Genomic DNA, 22,605 nt, shown 5'->3' on the forward strand with positions numbered 1-22,605 from the left:
AGATTATAAACTCCCTATGAACAGGGATCTTGTCAATTAACTCTGTTGTATTGTACTTTTCCAAACGCCTAGTACAGTGATCTGCACACAGTTAGTGCTCAGTTAATACCACTGATTGATTGAGGCCTCTTAAGAAACAGCAAGGAAGCAGAGAGATATGTAGAAAATAATGCATAAGGAAGAGGATACAGAATGGCCTTTAGTGCCTGAACCCTTCAATTCTACCAAGAAAGAAGTTGGTAAAGTCATTAGGGATTAGGAATGGAGGCAGGGGAAAAGCTGGGAGCTTCAGGAGGCACTTAGAGGTTTAGAAAAGTTGTTGGATTATGGGTAGAGGAGACAAGGAGGGAGGATTAGAAGGGTTATCTAGTGGAAGAGGTAGCTGAGTTATGGCAGGATGGAATTCCTTTCCACCTGCCTATATAAAGCCTATAATGCATGGGTAATGGCGAGTGGATTTGAAAACTTCCGACACTCTGGAGGTCACCTTCAAATTTGTATAACCCCAGCATTTCATTCTAGTCACATCTTGTTCATTTTGACATTTTTTCTCCTATAGACTCATTCTTAATCTACTCTTGTGAATAGATTTTTCTCACAAACTGAATTTGTTTTAGTGAATATAGTCTCAACATGAAAATTACAGCAATTCACTTAGTTAAATGCATTTCTTGAAGTGATGTGGGTAGTTGTGCTTATGCAAACATATACACAGATACGTGTATGCCAAATACATACAAACTCTTAAATTTCAGTTTTCAGGCTTAAAAGGATATGACAATATCCCATTGAATATTCTGGGAAAATGATCATGTTGCATTACAGTCTCTCTCTAGATATATTTATTAAAGATTATTTTGCAGGATATACCAATTAGCTTTGACAGATTGTTTAAAATAGATTTCCATCTGAAAGTAGTGCATGCTGATGACAGATGACAGCATAATAGCTGAGCAGATTTGGGCCCCAGTGATATATGCAGCTCCTTCCATTCCTTGTTAGTAGTTTTTGGTGAAATGTGAAGCAATTTTGAAATGGTTAATATTAAAAGCTAAGTATCTTAACTTTCCAACTCGACTCAGATATCGTCACTGAATAAGGTAGAAAGGACATCATTTTAAGGTAGTTTCATAAGTTAGAAATCTAACAATTTCAATACCTGATGTCATAGGGATCATAGAAGATTAAAATGCCCATTGACACTGTATTTTGATGATGTCCATTCCCTCAGGGAATTATAGGATAGTAAAGTTAAAATGAGGAGTCTTTAGTCATATCTAGAGTGTAAACTCTTTGTGGGCAGGGAATGAATGTGTTCATTATTCTGAACTTTCCAAGGGTCTAGTTCAGTGCACTGCAACAAGTAGGCTTGCAATAAATGTGACATTCCTCCTACTAGAGCAATTCTCTGGAGACACAGAATTTATTCAGGCAAAAAGTTAATATCACTTGGATTTGTACCCTTAGGCACCCATTCTCACTCCCACAGTGCTTGTTGTTGTTGTCGTATGCTGTCGAGTCGTGTCTAATCCATAATGACACCATAGACACAGCTCTCCCAGAATGGCCTATTTTCATCTGCAGTCATTCTGGTAGCGTATCCAAGAGTTTTCTTAGTAAAAATGCAGAAGTGGTTTACCATTGCCTCCTTCCATCCAGGAAATGAGCCTTTACCCAAGACTCTCTCCCATGCCGCTGCTGATAAGCACAGGTGAGTTTTGACTTGGAGCAGGTTGCCTTCCACTCACTAGCCACTGCCCAAGCTAGGAATGGAATGGACAAGCCTCTGCTCGACTCTCCCTCCTGTAGTAGTGACTGGTAGAGTACTGGAAACTTTCCAGGTGCGATCCTAAGAGGGTCCCACAACACTTACCCTCTTTCATTTCCCATATCTGCAATTCATTTAGTTTGTTTCTCCCTCTAAACTGTAAGCTTCTTCAATCAGTGGCATTTATTGTGTGCTTCGGGGTGTAGAAAACTGTACTAAGTGCTTGGAAAAGTATAATACAACAGATTTAGTGGACACAATCCCCACTCAAAAGATGCTTACAGCTTAGACGATCCAAACTCCTTTTGGTCAGTTGGGTAATGGAGTTTTCCAAGTGCCTAGTACAGTGCTTTGCACATCGGAAGCACTCAATAAATTCCATTGTTTTATTGAGTGATTGACGGGGTTTGTTCCTATATTTTAAGAGGGAGCTCTAGAATCACATTCTCTAGGGAGATTGAAGATGATTCCAAGCAATTTCTGCATCCAGACAATCTGCCTTTCATTGGGATTTCCCACTGATCAAAACTTGTAATGTGATTTTTTTTTCCCCTTTCTCTTTTCCCTATTATATTTGTCCATGGAGATAATTATTTTGTGTAATGGGGATTATCACCAGAGGGAATGATTTAGGAGGTGAAAGCCATGATGCAGAGAGAGAAATTTCAAGGCAGACAATGTTTCCTGCTTGACCCTGATAATGGGCCTAGTGTGTTCTGATCACATGAGATTAAAAATGCAATTGTGAGTTTGATTAAAATAGAGAGATTCTATGAGCCCTGTCAACTCATTGATTGTTTTAATGGTGAATTATTGTTTAGTTTCCTATTGAAGACTTTTGTAAACCATTTGCTCATACTTACATTTGCAGATATGGTCATGAACTAGATCATTTCAAGTAGGATAAGAAATGTAATCAGCAGTTCATTTCAGAATAAATAAAATAACAGTAATTGTGATATTTGTGTGATGAACATTGAGGTAGATACAAATACAGCAGATTAGATACAGTCCTGTCTCACATTGGGATCACAAGAAAGAAGATTCCAGTGGCTAGGAATAGGGTAATTAAAAGCCCTGAATTGAATGTCTGATTTTGACATTAATGGTAGTTCCTCAGCTTCCGTGTCTTCAGAAGAAATAAATTTAGGGATTAGACATTGACAAATCTTAATCTTTTCAAAAATAGATTCTTGAAACAATCCTTTTTCTGCAATCTATAGATTGAACAAGCCTCTGCAACTTCAGAAGAAAATAATATAGGGATTAGACACTGACAAAAGTTAATCTTTTCAAAAATAGATTCTTGAAACAATTGTCTTCCTATTTCTTCAATCTATAGAATTCAAGAACTGCCTATTGATCAGTTAGATGACTTTCATATACTTCAGTTGCTTATGATGAAGCCTCTTGAGAAATATATTGCATACATTATATATTATATAATAAAAAGACAGTGTGCCTAGTGGTTGGAGCATGGACCTGGGAGTCAGAAGGGCCTGGGTTCTAATGCCAGCTCTCCCACTTTTCTGCTGTGTGACCTTGGGCAAGTCACGTAACTACTCTGTGCCGCAGTTAGCTCATCTGTAAAATGGGGATTAAGACTATGAGCTCCATGTGGGACATGAACTATGTTCAACTGGTAACCTTGTATCTGCCCCAATGCCCAGCACATAGTAAGCACTTAAATACTTACTAACATAAATAAATAAATAAAACAAACCAAAATTCAAACCACACTAAAAATGTGTAGTTGTGCTGTTCAGTGAGGTTCCTCTTTCATTTCCCAGTTCTTGTCGAACAATTTTCCTTGTCATTATATCACCAACATAGATCAGGGAGGAGCATCTTCCAGCATGGGCAGAAGTACTGTGATATTCCCCGCTAAAAGAAAAATGTGTTTAGCAAAAAAATATGAAATACAGTTGCTTCCAGAAGAGAAGGGTGAACAATGAAGCTTTGCAAATCATTTTTAATAATTGTCCTGACCCAAATATTCTACTCCTTGACAAATGAAACCCATTACATCACCACTTCCCTCTTTTAACTACCTGTGCTCCCTGCTTTAAAGTTTTAAAGATAAGCTATGAGATAAAGAGGCTCTCTCTGCAGCAAATCTTCAAAGTCCCCCCATGAACGCAATTCAGGGATAAAAACTTTCAAAGGCACGAGAAAATAAAAGCAGAGAATATTCAATTGAACTTGCATCAATGTTCAATTTCCTAATTGTACTCTGTTCTCTGTTGCTTTCGTCCGAACACATGTATAGTACCACTCTCATTTCTTTTTTAAAAATTGATCTGATATGTGCTTTTCCAAATCATCAATTTTCAGCATAGAATTTATCCTCTTCCTGAAATAATTGCTTCCTTGTACCTTTCTCTAGATTTTAATTTCCATTTTGTCTTACATTATATTTTCCCATCTCATCCAACATATTAGAATTCAAATATTGTCCTTTATTTCTGCCATCTGCTATGATGGCTTCCAGATTATGTCTTCTGTACATTGTACCCTGCCTCAGAATGATTACTCTAGCTTTCAGATATATATATATGATTTTTCTACCCCGTAAAAAAAAAACATTGATTTTTCTACTTTCAATACTCTATCCCAGACATTAAATAAAGTTTTTTTTTGTTTGTTTTTTCTGCTATACGGGTATATGGGTACTACTTTGGCCTTCCATTTCTGTTAAATTGCATGGGAGTACTTTATGGAAGCTTTCCATATGGTGGCCATGATTGAAAGCAAATGCATTTACCATGATTAATTTGATTACACTGAATACCAATGAAATTAATAATCAGGCCACTGGCAATGCTTTGTTGCGAGTCACTATTATCTTATTTAAAATTCATTACAAAAATATTCAGCATGCTATGTATTCTGATATCTTGTAAATGTAATCAAACTAACAATGCAATGTGGCAATAATTATTCTACTGTTAACGTTAATGACTTTCTTTAATTCTTAGAAAAAGATCTCAAAAGTGATTATCATACTGGTCAGATTTATAATAAGTATGTGTGTGTGTGATAGAGAGTGAGAGACAAATTCAGGAGGGTAAAAGTAAATTGATTTAAAATATATTAATTTATTCACTTTCAGTAATATTCTACAAATCTTTTTCTACATATAAAATTGTAGATACTGGGAAATAATGAAATTAAAGAAGTATTTATCTCATTTTAAGTGCAGTAAAAGTTGGAATGGCTAAAATGGAGTCAAGCCCAGAAACTCCCTATTATTTAGTTTTCTGGATTACTGAGGCAGATAGCTTGGGAGTTTCCATGAGCACAACTCCCTGCCTTCTGATGTAACCATGGAGATGATTGCGAGACCATGTAATCTCTGCATTGGAGATATTTTAGAACCCACAGAGTTTGGTTAAAGTTAGACTCTTAGATTTGTTTTCTGGAACTCAGAAGAGAATATGTAAAGGGGTAGAACATGAGGAGGTAGAAGGAGGTAGAACATGATTTTTCTTCCTGTACTTAAAATGCACCTTTATTAATCACTTTGACATACAGGGAACTAGAAAAGAGCATCCTCTAATCTTGTACTAAAATATATTACAATATCTGGAAAAACAACCCACAACATTTTTTCAGTATCTTTTTCAAGGTGATTGGGTATTATCCAAATTCTCTCCTTTTCTAGAAATGACCTGAAAAATAATGAGATAAGCTTGCCTTATTTTTCTGAAATAGTTATTTTTGAATAATTTTTTAATGCAATCAAATTCATCAGTAGGTTGTCTGTTTCTAAGATGTGCTGACAGTCTTTCTGTTGGCTAGAATACAAAAAAGCATTTTCAGTACTGAGCTGACATTTCAGCTTGATGAATTCTGTGTTTCAGTGACAGCTGTCTGTGTCTTCCAACAAACATGTCTCAATGCCTGCTGTATATGTGACTGAATCCAAGACATGCATGATGATAAAGGTCACTGGTATAAATACTACCTTCACCTATAAGTCATTCAACTTTTAAGGAATCGTAGTTGAAACTATTTACAAAAACATCAAAGCCAAAAAAATTAGGTTCTGCTATTTAGGAAAAAGCTTAGGTATTTAAAATCTGTATTCTGCTTTCAAAAATATAATGAAAGAGTATCTGTAAAAGAATTTAAGAATAAAATTTGGTTAAACAAATAATAAAAAATCAAATAAACAAATGAAGACTACTACTTCATAGTAGATATATGAATAGCATCATTTGAACATCTTTCAAAACTATTGATTACCTACATGTAGCACAGTATTACAATCTTTTGTAAACATTCTGATTGCTCTGTCTGTGTCTTTTTCTATCTTTTTAGGTCTTCCTTTCCTTTATACAATCCTATTTGTCTGTTTGAAGTTTTGCTACAATTTCCAATCAAGATCAATATTTGTGAGCAAATACACTACGGAATGGACAAAAATCACATTTTGATGCTTGAAATAATTCTCTTTATTTTGAAGCATGAACCAAATTTATAAACCTACACATGCCATGAAAGCTGACCAACCTGAGGACTCAGGAAGGTAAAAGATCAGCTTGACAGCAGAATTGATGAATATGCAATCAATCAATAAGTCAAATTTATTGAGCATTTTCTGTGTGCAGAGCACTGAACTAGTACTTTAGAGAGTACAAAGCTCTTAGTACAGTTCTCTGCACACACTAAGTGTTAAATAGATACCACTGATTGAAATTGCTGCAATGTTTGTGTTACTCTCAAGATTACCTCAGAGGACTACCCTCATTCATTACCCGTCTCCCTTTCCTTAAGCCGTTGCTACTTTTCCATCCACTGGAAAGCTCTGGGGCTTGGTCTCTCATCCTTCTCCACATATCCACTGCCGCTGGAGTGCAGCTGAAATTCTTGGACCTGGGTGGAGCGGGCAGCTCTAGGAGAAGCTACCGTGGATGGGTAGGCTTGCACTAGAAGAAGGAAGAGATGTTACAGTAACGGCTTCAACTCATAGTAGTTACAGCTCCCCCTCTCCCTTCCCCACTTTCTTCAGCACCGTTTCACGTTCTGTAATCTGCCATTTCCTCCCCATCTCCCTCCTTTCCTACCTGCTTGCCTTCATCCCTAGATGTACACAATCAACCCCAGTGATTGACCTCCCTGCTGACCGGCTCCCCAATGGACTGTATATTAAAGGGCAGCAGCCTCCCTACCATGGAGTGGTTGAGTAGGTTGGGGTGTGGAAGCAAGCATCAGATTCCTTTCTGACTTCCCAACCTCCTGCCTCTCCCCACACCAGTCCATACTTCACTCCTCTGCCTGGATCATCTTTATACAAGAAACCTTCGGGACATGTCACCCCCCCCCCCCCTTCCACCCCCACCATCAAAATTCTCCAGTGGTTGCCTCTCCACCTCTGTATCAAACACAAACTTCTCACCATTGGCTTTAAAGCAGTCCATCACATCGCCTTCTCCTACCTCACCTCGCCTCTTTCTTTCTACAAGCCAGCCCTCACACTTCGCTCATCTGGTGCTAACCTTCTCACTGTGCCTCCATCTCTCCTGTCTCACCACCGACCCCTAGCCCATGTCCTACCTCTGGCCTGGAATGCCCTCCCTCTTCAAGTCCACTAGACAATACTCCCTCCCCTTCAAAGCAGTACTGAAGACACATCCCTTCCAAAAGGCCTTCCCAGACTAAGCTTCACTTTTCCTTACCTCCCACTCCCTTCGGCATTGCCCTGACTTGTTCTTTGATGTTGACTTTGCTCTTCCCACCTCCCCGCCCCACAGCATTTATGTATATATCTGTAATTTTAATTATTTATATTTGTGTCTGTTTATTTGTACTGATGCCTGTCCCCACCCCACCCCCAGACTGTGAGCTCATTGTAGACAGGGATTGCCTGTCTTTATTGCACTATATTCTTTCCTACGTGCTCAGTTACAATGCTCTGCACACTGTAAGCACTCAATAAATATGATTGAATGAATGAATGAATGAAGAGAAGATGGAATTGTAAGTCCCACGGTACCAACTTTCCGGCTGACCCCACCCTGGACGTCTCTCTATGTAGGTTGTGACCACATTTCTTGGTATTGATTTTCTTGAGCTGCAGACGCTTTGGAACCACCTCTCCCTTTTCCTTTCTGGTCCAGAGCCCCTCCTCCCTGCCCCATCCCCAGCTTTCAGGAACAAAGCAGGACAGAAAGGGGAGGGATGGAGTGGAAGCTGCACCTGCTACCCTGGTCTCCCTATCCTGGTCTTCCTACTCTGGTCTCTCCCTGTTCCCATTCCCTTGGCTAGAGATGTGGTGGGGAGGTGGGACTGCAGGTAGGAAGGTGGAAGGGAAGTAGCTGACTAGATTTACTAGGGTTCGTTTAGAAAAGACATATGGGAACTTGAGAGAAGGCAGAAAAGAAGGGCAAGTTTGGGGTCTCGAAGAGGGTCTAGAAAACTACTGGGAATAGGACAATATTCCACTACCTGCGGTGATTGGCTGTAGAATTACGGTGCTAAGTTCTTAGAAAAGTGCTTTCTGCGCAGTAAGTACTCAGTAAATATGAATGAATTGCATGTGTTGGAGTAAGTCAGAAATCAGTTCAGGAATATCCCCAGGTTGGACATATTGTTGGGTGGCTATAATCCAGGTTGTGCTTGTACAAAAAAAGTGAAAAAGACAGGATCCCCCATTCTTTGGGTGTGCCTTCTGATTAGCCTGAGATCCTTCCTATTCACCTTTGCTGCAAGGGAATCTTAGCTGAGATCCTTCTAATTTCCATTTGCTGTAAAGGGATTTTATCTTGAGATCCTTCCAATTTGCATTTGCTGTAAGGGGATCTTATGCTTCTGAACTTTTCTTTCACCTTGCCAGTGCCTTGTCTGGGGACTTCTCTGAGGCTTCCTAGAGGAGTGGCAAGGTGGGGTGACTTTCAATAACCAAATAGAGGCTGAAATAGTAGTGGTAAAAGATTCCAGATTGTCCATCATTTCAGCACAGGAAAATATTACATGTTGTATTATCGCCAAGCTTATCTGGGTGGGTTCAAGATAGGCATAATACATTCTTCTGTAAGCAGATCTTAAAAAAATTATGCCTGTGCAGCTATGCCTGGTCCAGGCAGAGATTCACTGTTGGGACTTTTTTTTTTTTGCGGGGGGAGGGTGATATTTATTAAGCACTTACTATGTTCCAGGGACTGCACAAAGCACTGGGGTACATACAAGCTAATCCCAATGGACATAATCCATGTCCTACATGGGGCTCCCAGTATTAATCTATATTTTACAGATGAGGTAATTTAGGCTCAGGGAAGTTAAGTGACTTGCCTAAGGTCACAAAGCGGACAAATGACAGAGCCAGAATTAGAACTATGGTCCTTCTGACTCCCAGGCCCATGCTCTATCAACTAGGGCATGCTGTTTCCCTGTATTGAACTATCTCTGAAAAGATAACAACATTTACAGACAGCATTGGTTAATATTCAATTATTGGTTCCTCAAGAAGTGTCTCACAACATATTTCAGCTGGAATTTTCATTTATCCATTGGTTAAAGTGTGAAATATTCAGGATCAAGGGGAAATCTCCCATTTTCCAAAAGACTACAAGTATTTGGTAATCTATTATGTTCCTTTAGGGTCTTCACAAAGTTTGCACATTTTAAGAACATACAAGAGAGACAATCAAAAAATAGTATATTCCTTAGAATAAATTAGATTAATCAACCCTTTTTGGCCTGAAACAAACCTAAACATTAAAAAATCACATTTGAAAATAAAACATTTTCCCAATTGACCCTAAAGCCTAACTCTTCCTCTACTAACCCTGAGAAATCCAGATGATCATTTCTGTCATTCCTTCTTGACCTTTAATATGTTAAAGAAAATTCAAAGGGGCAATGAATTTTCACAAAAGTCAAATATAATATTTATGGGTCCTTATTGAGAACTGAAGGTAATAGAGTCCAATATGAACGTTTCAATTTGGTTTTAATGCGGATTAATTCAATTCTTTACCCTCTGTGGTGTATGGTGAATAGTTTTCACATTTGATGTATGCCTAAGATATTCTGACAACAGCCAAAGGTAGTGTTCATGCTTAACTTGTAGTTTTCCCCTTGGCTTAAATGATCTATAGAGATAATGAAGTCTGCCAATAAAAAGAAAAAAGGAGTTAGACTCGCCTACCTTCCTTTCTTCACAAGGGAAACTGAAAGAAAACGATAAGAAAAATATTTTGAAAGTCATTTAAGGTAAACATGGAATTGCTGTTCTAGGCACTCTAACATGCGAGGTTGAAAGACACATCAAAAAATTCATGCTGAAATGTCAATTTTATTGCTTTGAGGGAAAGGTTGTAAGGTTTGGAAGTTAAAAGTGAGTTAACTTTTTGCTTATTTGCCCATTAAACTGTCAGCATGGAAGTAGGTTATAAATGATGATGGACTGAAACCTTGGTGCTAAATGAAGTCTGAAGACCTATTAACCTGCTGAGATGTGAACCAGGACGAGAACACTTCCCTCCTCAGTCTCTGCTATAAGTATTTTGGAACAATTTAATGGCTCTTAAGAGCTAGCGAAGCAAGCTGAGTCTTATCTCATTTTGTCACATCGCAATGATTAAAAGAAATTACATCATTACAGAGAGTCAGACTTAAGTCAGAATATCTTGATGGAAAATGGTATTGCTAATCTAGGATTTAAAGTGTTAACAATAAACTGGACAGTAAGTGAATTTTATAGAATTTTAGAATATTTTTATAGGAATCCTTGAATAGAAAAGTGCCATCTGAAAACCAAATTCATCTTTGTTCTCTTTTAAGAATTGCTTCAATTTGACCCATATAACTGCCCTCCAGAATTAATGACTCTAACAAAATAAGAGTACATGACTGTGATGGTTCATTTATTTCCTTTGAGCTATGTTTCTCTTTCCTGTTCAACAAGAATCAGTAAACCTCCTTGTACTTGAAGTTAGAATGTATCTAACAGGGTACCAAAACAAAAGATTCAAAGATAGGAACGTTTTTGTCCAAAAACCTATGACATTTATTAGTAAATTAATTGAAGCCAGTAAAAACAATACATGTTTGGAAATGGACTATACCAGTGAAAAATCAGCTTTGTTATTTTAAGTACCCCAGGATCCTTGTTCTGTTTATACTGATTGAAATTCATGTAGTATGGCATGATACTGACTGTTTCAAATCTAGCAAACTAGTAACAATGCATGGGACTTGCATTGTTCAAAGGACAGCATATTAGAGCTTGGAGATGCCATAGATATCATTTCATACGATTGTACCCTTCTAACTATCCTTTTTAGTGGATTACAATTTTTCTTCAACCCCCATTTCATCTCAAGCCACCTCTTTGCCAAATAATTATTTTTCAGTGTCAAGCTTCAAGGATCAAATACCCCCTCATTTAATGGTATTTCTTAAGTGCCTTACTATGTGGCGGGCACTGTATTAAAGTGCTGGAGTTACATACAAGCTAATCAAGTTGGACACAGCCCATGTCCCACATGGGACTCACAGACTTAATTCCCTTTTTCCCAGTGAGGTAATTGGGGCCCAGATAACTTAAGTGACTTGCCTAAAGTCTCACAGAGAATCAAATGGTGGAGTCAGAAAATTAGAACCCAGGTCCTTCAGACTCCCAGGCCCATGGTCTATCCATTAGGCCATGCTGCTACTCATATTTCACTGATTACAAGTGCCCATTGTATGCCACCGATGGTGAAGCAAGTCCCTGGAGAATGATTGTTAGTTAGGGCCTCTTGGTCCTGATACATTCTGTACTGCACAGATCATCCCGCTTTCTCTTCTGGGTTAAGGAAAATATTCCCCACTCTTCCTTCTTTTCTCTCAGCAGGAATCTCATCTGAGGGACTTTAGAGAAGTATAAACACACTTAACTCAGTCGAGAATGAACTGGGTAGTAGTATGGTATTTACTGACCACTTGCTGAGTACAAGTCTTGTCTTTTGTACTCGGTGTCATCCTTGACTCGTCCCTCTCGTTCACCCCCACACATCCTATCCGTTACCGAGACCTGCCGGTTTCACCTCTACAATATCGCCAAGATCCGCCCTTTCCTCTCCACCCAAACGGCTACCTTACTATTACGGGCTCTCGTTACTATCCCGGCTAGACTACTGTGTCAGCCTTCTCTCTGACCTCCCTTCCTCCTCTCTCGCCCCGCTCCGGTCTATTCTTCACTCCCGCTGCCCGGCTCATCTTCCCGCAGAAAACGATCTGGGCATGTCACTCCCCTTCTTAAACAACTCCAGTGGTTGCCTATCGACCTCCGCCCAAACAAAAACTCCTCACTCTAGGCTTTCAAGGGCTCTCCATCACCTTGCCCCTTCCTACCTCTCCTCCCTTCTCTCTTCTACCGCCCACCCCGCACGCTCCGCTCCTCTGCCGCCCACCTCCTCGCCGTCCCTCGGTCTCGCCTATCCCGCCGTCGACCCCTGGGTCGCGTCCTCCCGCGGTCCTGGAACGCCCTCCCTCCTCACCTCCGCCAAACTGATTCTCTTTCCCTCTTCAAAACCTTACTTAAAAATCACCTCCTCCAAGAGGCCTTCCCAGACTGAGCTCCTCTTCCCCCTCTACTCCCTCTGCCATCCCCCCTTTACCTCTCCGCAGCTAAAGCCTCATTTTCCCCTTTTCCCTCTGCTCCTCCACCTCTCCCTTCCCATCCCCACAGCACTGTACCCGTCCGCTCAACTGTATATATTTTCGTTACCCTATTTATTTTGTTAATGAATTGTACATCGTCTCAATTCTATTTAGTTGCCATTGTTTTTACGAGATGTTCTTCCCCTTGACGCTGTTTAGTGCCATTGTTCTTGTCTGTCCGTCTCCCCCGATTAGACTGTAAGCCCGTCAAACGGCAGGGACTGTCTCTATCTGTTGCCGACTTGTTCATCCCAAGCGCTTAGTACAGTGCTCTGCACATAGTAAGCGCTCAATAAATACTATTGATGAATGAATGAATGAATTTTGCCGTCAAATAGTCTCCGACCCGTAGCGACGCCATGAACACATCTCTTCCAGAATGTCTCAACTCCATCTGCAACCATTCTGGTAGTGTATCCATAGAGTTTTCTTGGTAAAAATATGGAAGTGGTTTACCATTGTTCCCTTCCATGTAGTAAATATGAGTATCCACCCTTGACTCTCTCCCAGGCCACTGCTACACCTCTCTAAATGTCTAGATATTCATATTCTTGCTTATTCTTTACTCTCTCCAATTTTCAAATAGCCTTCAACACTTATACTGTCCTATTTTGCTTGTGAATTAAGTGACTTCCCACAGCAGTGTCTGCTGCTGCAAAGGGCGTAAAGATTTTGTATCCCGTGGCCATAGCCTTTGCCCCTAACCCTGATCAACCATGACATAATCTTTGCTGTTGGGCACAACAGAACTGGATGAGAGAGGGTATGGATGGTTGTGCTCCCATCATCACCATTACTAGACAAAGTAATCAATTCCAATGTAGGTTGTATTGATGGTGGAATACCCTGCCTGATGCTCAGGAAACCCCAGAATACCACAACTCCTTGGCAGGTGGAAAGATCAAGTTGCAGAGCAGGTGAGCTAACTGAGCTCTACATGATGATTTGGTAATTTTCTTCTTTGGTAGTGAGAGAGATTGTAGAGGAAGTTCAGAGGATTTAGAACTGAATTTTGTTCAAAGGGAAAGGGAGTCAGTCAAGGAATAATAATTGTGGTTTTTGCTAAGTGCTGCTCAGCACTTTATTAAGCACTGAGGTAGATATAAGATCATGAGGTCCCATATAGGCTTACAATTAAATTGGGAGGGAGAAGAGATATTAAATTCCCATTTTGCAGATAAGGGAACTGAGGTACAGAGAAGTTAAGTGACTTTCCCGAGGTCTCACAGCAGATAAGTGATACATCTGGGATGAGAACTCAGCTTCTCTGACTCCTAGGGCCATGCTCTTTCCACTAGGCGACACCGCTCTCCAAGGAAACTGAGAAAGAGGCCTTGAAGGGTTAGAATGAAACTAGCAGAATTATTGTGTCTCTTAAACCAGTCTGGAGAGTGTTTCTAATAGTAATTGTGGTATTTGTTAAGCACTTGCTTTATGCCAGGCACTAGACTAAGCGCTGGGGTGGTTACAAGTAAAGAGAACAAATATTGGTAACACACTGGAGTCAATACAACCCATCCCCCTCATATAACCCCAAATTCTGCCTTAGTATCAATTACCAATACGAAGATGAGTTGACATTTCAAGAGGTGTGAAGAAATGCAATTTACTGGATGTAAGCGTGCATGGTTTCCCTTACTGTCTAGTGAATACTGACACACAGAGTAGAGGTTACTGTCCCTCCAAAACTCACTCTAACTCCCCTCCAACATCTTTACATTCCTCCCCCGAATTCCGGTCTCCCCATCTCCGATGCCACTTATTGAGAGGTCCAAAATGACTCAATTCTCTGAGGTGGGTGACTGTTTTGGGATGCTCTTGGCCAAGGGCCATGTATGTATAAGGCAGTTAAGCCATCACTTTCTATTCTAACAAGGTTCCTATTATTGAATATCACTCCAACCCAAATATAAACCTCTAGGTTGCTTCTGAAAATCACCATCTCTCAAAAGAATGGGTTTTCTTGTCCACGTTATCACTGCTCTAAAAGGGTCATATTTTCTGAAGGTAAAGGCCCTTGGCTCTTAGCTGGGGATAGCTCGTAGTCTTGATATTAATCATTCTACTACTGTAATAATTAAAATTCGGTCATCAGTTCGATTTTGAGATATTGAATTTCTGGAAAAAAATGGAGTTATATTTTCTGATAATAGTTTCTAACGTTTATTACTGTTTGTATTCAAGTTTATGAACCATTTATAACAATGATCATTTCCAATGTGGTGGTAAGATAGGACAGACTTCAGGTATCTAATTAATCAAAAATATCAGGTTCATAGTGAGGTATCAGGGAAGCCAAGATCTTCAAATGCATCCAGGAAGTATCATCAAACAAATACCATCTTGACTATATAACAGGAACTCTGAATCAATCATTTCAGAACTATGTTTAGATTTAAAATGTCAATTTTTTGTTAGTAATCCCTGCAGGAAGACAGGGCAAAAAAGATGTATGCTTGTATACAGTTTAGGTAGAAATTGACTTCCGTTAAGTCAGTCATATTTATTGAGTGCTTACTGTGTGCAGAGTGCTTTGAAAGATTACGGTATAACAATAAACAGATGTGTCGCCTACCCCACAACGAGTTTACAGTCTATAAGGGAGACCTGCTCCTGATCCACTGAGATCCTAGGTGGCAGCAAGCTGTCTCGGTGTCATGTTCACCTGCTTGTGGGGAGATCCTAGAGCCTGAGGCCTGGATGTTGCCATGGTATGCCTCATTCTAGTAACAGTCCTCAAGATAATAATATTTTGAGGGAATTTAATGTCTACTTCCCAAGAACTAAGGCCTTTCACAGAGAGTAAGTCAATCCATCTGCCAAGAGTTAAATTTGCCCTTATAGAAGGAAATATCTAAAATCCCTCTTAAAGTACTTTATTTACATTCAGGATGAAAGCTCCAAATCAAGAAGGATCTGCGGCATATCTTATATCCTCACAGAGTTATTCATATTTTACTGATGGTAAATATCATTGTATTCATATATAAATATGAAAATGGACATCACATCACTCTTCCCTAATTGGTAACATAATCAGTAGTAGTAAAGGAAAGGATTCTACATCTCCTAATTCCGTGTTCTCTTCAGTCTAGTAGTTGGTCTATCTGGGCTGGTCAAATATTGTGGGAGTCAGGGAGGATGGAGGTGGGCTTAATATGGATCTGAATCATGCCTTCACGAGCAAAGGGTGAGTGGGAAAATAGTTTCACCAACTATAGGATTGCTTTAGATTATTTACAATTCTTTGGTTCGTTCATGGCTTCTCTGGGCAACTCACTATTACTGATGTGGCTGGTGATTATGTTAGAGGATTAGCCAAACATGGCAGCATTTAAAGGAGTTCAAATTAAGATGAAATTTATCATGAAAATGTGTAAATATGAAAATGTTGGTTTTTAGAAAGAATTTTGCTCTTCCTAGCCATAGTCAGGATTGAGTCTCTGGTAATATCCAATGTAAAGGAAAAATGGAGATGAGTTGAAGGGGAAGGATGAGAAGCATTCTGGCAACTAAATAGCTTGTGTATATTTACAGAGATTATTTTCCATCAGAGATCATTTTTTTCATAAGATAAAATGACCATAACATCACAAGATAATAAGATCATTTTTTCCATAAGATAAAAAGTGGCTCTCTTCACTTATAAATGTATAAAAAACAAATACTTCAGGAGTCAAGAAAACAAAAATAGAAATCATGCTGGTACATTACCAAAATTTCAGATCTCAGTAATGTTGCCATTATATTCCATCTGAATCCATGTCATGGTTATTATCACACATATGGATATTATTAAGGTATTAAAGAATAGAAAATAAACTACCCTGTCATACACTCTACTGATCCATTTTGTTCACTGAACCCAAACTGAGGTGATTTGATTTCCACAAAGTTACATAAATAATACTCCTCTGTTTTCCAGGGGTAAACTTCGGTTTCAAATGTATGCTTTGAAAAAAAAAAAAACCACTTATAGCATTCACTTAGTCATGACATATGAAGCTTAAGACATTGAAAATATTTTTAGAAGTGTATTTTCTTTTATTAATCAAACGTAATTATTTACAGGGCAACTACTATAAGCCGACACTGCACTAAATGCTAGTGAGCATACAATACAATTAATAGACCTGATTCCTGTTCTCAAGGAATTTACAATATAGTGGGAAAGACAGGGATTAAAACAGAAGAAAAGAGTATAAATATATGTGTATCATTTCTACTGGGATAGCAAGGACCCAAGTTGATTAGGGTGTGTGGAGTTGAAGAAACAGTAGGGGAATATAAAATAGAGTGTTTAGAAATTAATCGGGGATAGCCTCTTGGAGAAGGCATGAATTAAAAATCACCTTGAAGAGGGGAAAAGCAGTTGTCAGCTGGATATGAAGTGGGAGAGGGTTCCAGGTGGTGGTGAAGTAATTTCTTTGCTTTTCTTTTTAATCTCCATTTATAGTCAGCATTAGTCTCCATCCAGAATTGGAAAAGAAACCCCTAAATTCTTCGGTAGCCCCACATTTATGCTTTTGCTTTTGAAACACCAAGAAGTATGGCAAAATCAAATAGTTTCAATTTTGTAGTGGAAAGTACTGCCGGCTAATTTCTGAGTCACGAGTTTTAGTTAAATCCACATAATCTGTTTTATGCCAATCTGAATTTAAAAATACATCTTCATCTGAGAGAATGGATTGCAATTTCTCTGTCATATTAAGTGTACTGCTTTTCCTTATTTTGATGGCTCGAAAGAGAATATTTGAGAAATGATGTATTAAAACAAAATAAAATTTCCTCAGGGTTCTTATGAATGCATCCCTGGCTTCACAATGAAATTTCATTGATAAATTTCTCATTTCAGATTGCAAGGTCAACTTTCCACGACTTCTTTTGTATGCGGAATAGGCCTTGAGTTCTTGTATTTCAATCCATAAAAATATTGGCACTAATGAGTCCCATAGTGATTTCTCTTGAGTCAGGCCTGTTACCATTTTGTTCCATTGCTCTTATGACTGTCAAAACCACATTCTTCTCCTCTCTATCCACCTGGGAGCAAGTCACGTCCTTATGTCCATGAGTTCATTTTAGCACTCTTCCAGGAAAGAAATATATAGACCTGATCCTTTCCTTTCGTAGTCATTAAACTGGATAATGGCAGACCGGTATATGCTCAGATTCCCAAACTCCCCCTCAGCTGGGCCAGTTCTGCACTCGCCTTATGAGATTAACGCCAAACTTTGTGTTGCTAAGGGGATTTAGCAGAACTGGCTGACCTGTCTTTTGAAATACCAGTCCCGTTTTGTATCCCAGAAAGGATGTAGAGGTAAACTTTAATGTTAGATACCCACCACTTCCTCTCTTCTCAAGGACATAGTTTCGGGATTGTTGTTGAAAGTGATTCCTTACCTGACTGACATAGACTAGGTAGTCGCTGTGTGAGATTTTAAGTACCTCTGACATTGCTTATGGGAAGAACGATGGAGTTTCTTTTACTTATAGCTGATTAACCCAAGAAAGTTCAATAGAGCTTTAATCCCTTTTCTTTGCAGACATTTCAAGATAAAATTTTATCTCAAGAGAAGGAAGCCCACCAGGCACAACTAACTCTTGAGTCTGGGATTTGTTTACATACTCTAATCTTTCTTTGATTGTTGTCCATGGAAGATTTTTTTCAAGCCACAGAAACCTAGATTAGGTACTTCTTTGAAATTATATTTTATCAGTGCCCCTGCCTCGATTGCTTGGGAACTTGTGAAATTCCGTCACTATAGGCAGGCTGTAGACAAACATCTAAAAAGAGTTTTATAAGAGCTTCATGAGACTCTGTCAGTATGTTGATCATCCCTACTCTATGGGAAAAAGAAAAATAAGATTTTTTTTGTGAAAACTATTTTTAAGTACAATTTCAAGAAAACTCGATTTTATGAATCTCTGATCTATGATGAATTGTTAGATTACTTTAGTCATAATGATAATTGTAGTATTTATTAAGCACTTAGTGCCCACCACTGTATTCATTTATTCATTCAATCATATTTATTGAGCACTTCCTGTGTTTAGGGCACTGTACTAAGCACTTGGGAGAGTACAATAGAACAATAAACAGATATATTCCCTTCCCACAATGAGTTTTACAGTATAAAAAGGTAGACAGATATTAATATAAATGAATAAATTTACAGATATAAGTTCTCCTGAGACTAGGAGAGGGGGATAAATAAAGGGAACAAGTCAGGGGGATTCGAGAGAAGTGGGAGAAGAGGGAAAGGAGGGCTTAATCAGGGAAGGCCTTTTGGAAGAAATGTGCCTTTAATAAGGCTTTGGAATCAGGGGAAAGTGGTTGTCTGTCAGATTTGAGGAGGGAAGGCGTTCCAGGACAGAGGCAGGACATGGGCAAGGGGTTGGCAGCAGGACAGACGAGACTGAGGCACAGTGAGAAGGTTAGCATTAAAGGAGTGAATTGTGTAGGCTGGATTGTAGTCGTAGAGTAGTGAGGTGAGGTAGGAGGGGGCAAGGTCATGTGAATGCTTTTGAAGCCAGTGGTTGAGGAGTTTTGTTTGATGCCAGAGGTGGATGGGCAACCCACTGGAGTTTCTTGAAGATTGGGGAAATGTGTCATGAATGTTTATGTAGAAAAATGATTCAGGCAGCAGAAGTGTAGTATGGACTGGGAGTGGGAAGAGACAGGAGGCTGGGAGGTCAGCAAGGAGTCTGATACTACACTGGAGTAGATATGAGATAATCAGGTTGGACACAGCTCCTGTCCCATAGGGACCAGAATCTAAGAGGTATGGAGAATATGTTTTTAATCCCCATTTTACTAATGAGGAAATTGAGTCACAGAGACATTTAGTGACTTGCCCCTTGGTCGTACAGTAGGCTAGTGGCAAATCTGGGTTTAAAAACCAGGTCCTCTGACTCTAAGACTCCCCCGCTTCTCAAATCCACACTCTCCCCTCAGGAATGTCCACAACTAGCCATTCTAGTTAAAGGAATTCTTCTTAATCCGTAGTTTCTGGGCATGCTATGTTAAATTTCCTTGGAGGCCTTCCCATCCATGGTATAGACCACGTGAAGGCCAAAACTCATTCTTTAACTAGAACAGAAATCCAAGGGTAACATTTGTGGAACTAAATATTTGGAGATTTCAAATAATCTTAGTTTCAGAGCTGATTGCTTTAAGAAAATCACAAATGCAGCAGTGTACCACGGCTTGTGTACTTTGAACTTAGTACCATCAAAAGGAGATGAGTTCTTCTCTAGGCTGTAAGCTCTTTTTGGGCAGGGAACGTCTACTAATTCAGTTGTATTGTGCTCTCATAAGCACTTAATTTAGTGTTTTGCACATAGTAAGCACTCAATAAATACCACTGATTGACTGATTATCACATTACTGAAGAGTGAAGCAAATATTATTGAATTTTTAGTTGAGGTGCCAGTGTCTTCCTCATATGACCCTCATGTGGAGGATACAAAAGAGAACTTGCTCTGGAGAGCTTTGAGAGACCTCTGGAACACCTGTCTCTGCAGTGATGGCTTCCTTTCAGCCATATCTAATTTCAGTGAGCTGTGTCAATTCCATCAGCCATGTGCCATTGGGCACTAACCCCAGACTTTACAAATTTAGGTGCCTGGACATTCTTAAAAAACATTGACAGTGAAAATCACATAAGTTGTTCACAGGTATTAGAAATCACATGTAATTTTAATTTAGTTTTCCCACACTGAAGGACAAGAAAAGTCACTGGGATTGTCTCTTCATAATGAATAGAATTTCATTCATCAAAACTAAAGTGATTGAACTGTTTTCTTTTTATTTCTTATAATTTTCATGGACATAAAGATTTGTATTACCGATTCATTTTTCATGGTATTCAATTGATGATTATATGGATGATGTAATGTAAGCAAACAATTAAAAACTTATACTTCTAGGATTAGAACACTGTTGATTTCCTCCTAAATTCTCTGTTTTTATTGAAACAAATATTCCTCTATCTTCTTTGAAGTCAAACTCTGCATCAGTCATAGCCCAACATCATGATTGTTTTCTCAATCACTGAGAAATATTCTTTAAGTACTCCCTTGTTTTAAATTAGAGAACATCTAGACTGAAAATCATTCATTATTTTATGATTAATTTTATACTCCCCTTCTTTCCATCTTGTTCACTTAATTCCATCATAACTTTAATGCATTTAGGTGATTAGTTTCTACACTTCTCTTCTACTGAATGTATATTTTTGTTGAAAACCAGGATAAAGCCTCAAATTAATAGCAAAATAGTCATCCATGGCTAGTTGTAACTAGCCAAACACAATGATGATGATTTCATGCTTACTAAGCATTTATTATCTGCTAAAAACTAGAGTAGATATAAAATAATCCTACCAGGTATAGTTCCCGTCTCACTTAAGGTGCACAGTCTATGAGCTAGGGAAAGCAGGTATCTTATCTCTGTTTTACAGATAAGGAAACAAGATCAGAGAGTTGTCACTTTCATTAGTTCACCCAGCAGACCAGGAAGAGGGTTGATATTAGAATCCCTGCCTTCTAGTCCTTGCTCTTTCCAGTTGTCTCCTAGTGGAAAATACTCCATTTTGTTATTGTTCCACTTTCCAGAAAAACTGCCCAAAGTCAAAGCAATAAATCCTTATCCTTAAATGTCCACTGGAAGGGAAAGTTCTCTGTGACTATCAATGGAAGCCAATGGACATAGCCACTGATTTTATTCACAGGCTTTTCCCAATCCACTTCATAGGAAGCCATGAGAAACAGGATTGGTTAGTGGATAGAGCGCAGGTCTGGAAGTCAGAAGGACCTGGGTTCTAATCCCAGCTCTGCCAGTTGTCTGCTGTGTGACCTTGGGCAAGGCACTTAACTTCTCTGTGCCTTAGTTACTACATCTGTAAAATGGGGATTAAATCTGTGAGTCTCATGTGGGACATGGACTATGTCCAACTTGAGTAACCTATATCGACCTCAGTCCTGGCACATAGGAAGCACTTAACAAATACCATTAGAAAAAAAAAGCCATCTCTTTCTTCCAGCAAATCACAACAGCATGTTCCTCTCTATTAAATAGCGTAATTTGTTCACAATGAAACAATTTCCCTGTGCCTGTCTTGATATCATTTAGCTGCCCCGTTCACTAGAACTCACTTTTATGGAAGTATTGGCCGTTACAACCCTGAACAGTTTGGTACCCTACCCTCAGAGCAGTTATGTACACGTCTTTATAATTTACCATTTCCTCTATCTGTAATCAATTTAAATGTCTCCCTCCTCCTATAGACTCTAAGAAATAATAACAATGTTGGTATTTGTTAAGCGCTTACTATGTGCAGAGCACTGTTCTAAGCGCTGGGGTAGACACAGGGGAATCAGGTTGTCCCACGTGGGGCTCACAGTCTTCATCCCCATTTTACAGATGAGGGAACTGAGGCACAGAGAAGTTAAGTGACTTGCCCACAGTCACACAGCTGACAAGTGGCAGAGCTGGGATTCAAACTCATGACTTCTGACTTCAAAGCCCAGGCTCTTTCCACTGAGCCACGCTGCTTCTGATGGACAGGGTTTGAATCTACCAACTCTATTTTATTGTACTTTCCTAAGCATTTAGTGCAGCACTCTGCATATAGTAAGCACTCTAAATTATACTGATTGATTGATTATTCGGTCGAATATAGGCTGAGCAAATTTTCTCATTAGGATGTATTGCTTCACTCCTGCTCATTCATATACTTACTATTATCATTTTAAGTGCTTTGTTCCTAAATATTCTTCCCCTTGTATTCACCCGTTGATGAGTCTATATGATCTGTGGTACTCTGCTCAGCAGCCACTTCTCACTGGCTGCACTGGATTTAGTAATGAATAATATTATTAATGATAACTATGGTACTTGTTAAGCACTTACTAGGTGCCAACACTGTTCTAAGTGCTAAAATAGATCCAAGTCAATCCAGTTGGACAGAGTCCCTGTTCCTCATGGGCTTACTCTCTTAATTTCCAATTTTACACTTGAGGTAACTGAGTCCCAAAGAAGTGAAATGTCTTGACCAAAGTCACACAGCAGACATGTGGCTGAGCTGGGATCCAGGTCCTTCTGACTCCCAGGCCTGTGATCTAGGACCCCCATTGGGTACAAAGTTCTGACCTGCATCTACGTTGCTCATCCAAACTGAACTGCC

General features: G+C 39.2%; 1 non-coding gene across 1 annotated transcript; it reads right to left on the minus strand.

The window, feature by feature from the left end:
* Nucleotides 1-1,721: 1,721 nt before the first annotated feature.
* On the minus strand, nt 1,722-1,859 carry LOC114816767. Its single transcript, XR_003764574.1, has one exon. It is a non-coding gene; the product is annotated as a small nucleolar RNA SNORA7 (small nucleolar RNA).
* Between the last annotated feature and the right edge of the window lie 20,746 nt (nt 1,860-22,605).

Source organism: Ornithorhynchus anatinus, chromosome 14, assembly GCF_004115215.2.
Source record: "Ornithorhynchus anatinus isolate Pmale09 chromosome 14, mOrnAna1.pri.v4, whole genome shotgun sequence".
NCBI classification, from domain to species: Eukaryota; Metazoa; Chordata; class Mammalia; order Monotremata; family Ornithorhynchidae; genus Ornithorhynchus; species Ornithorhynchus anatinus.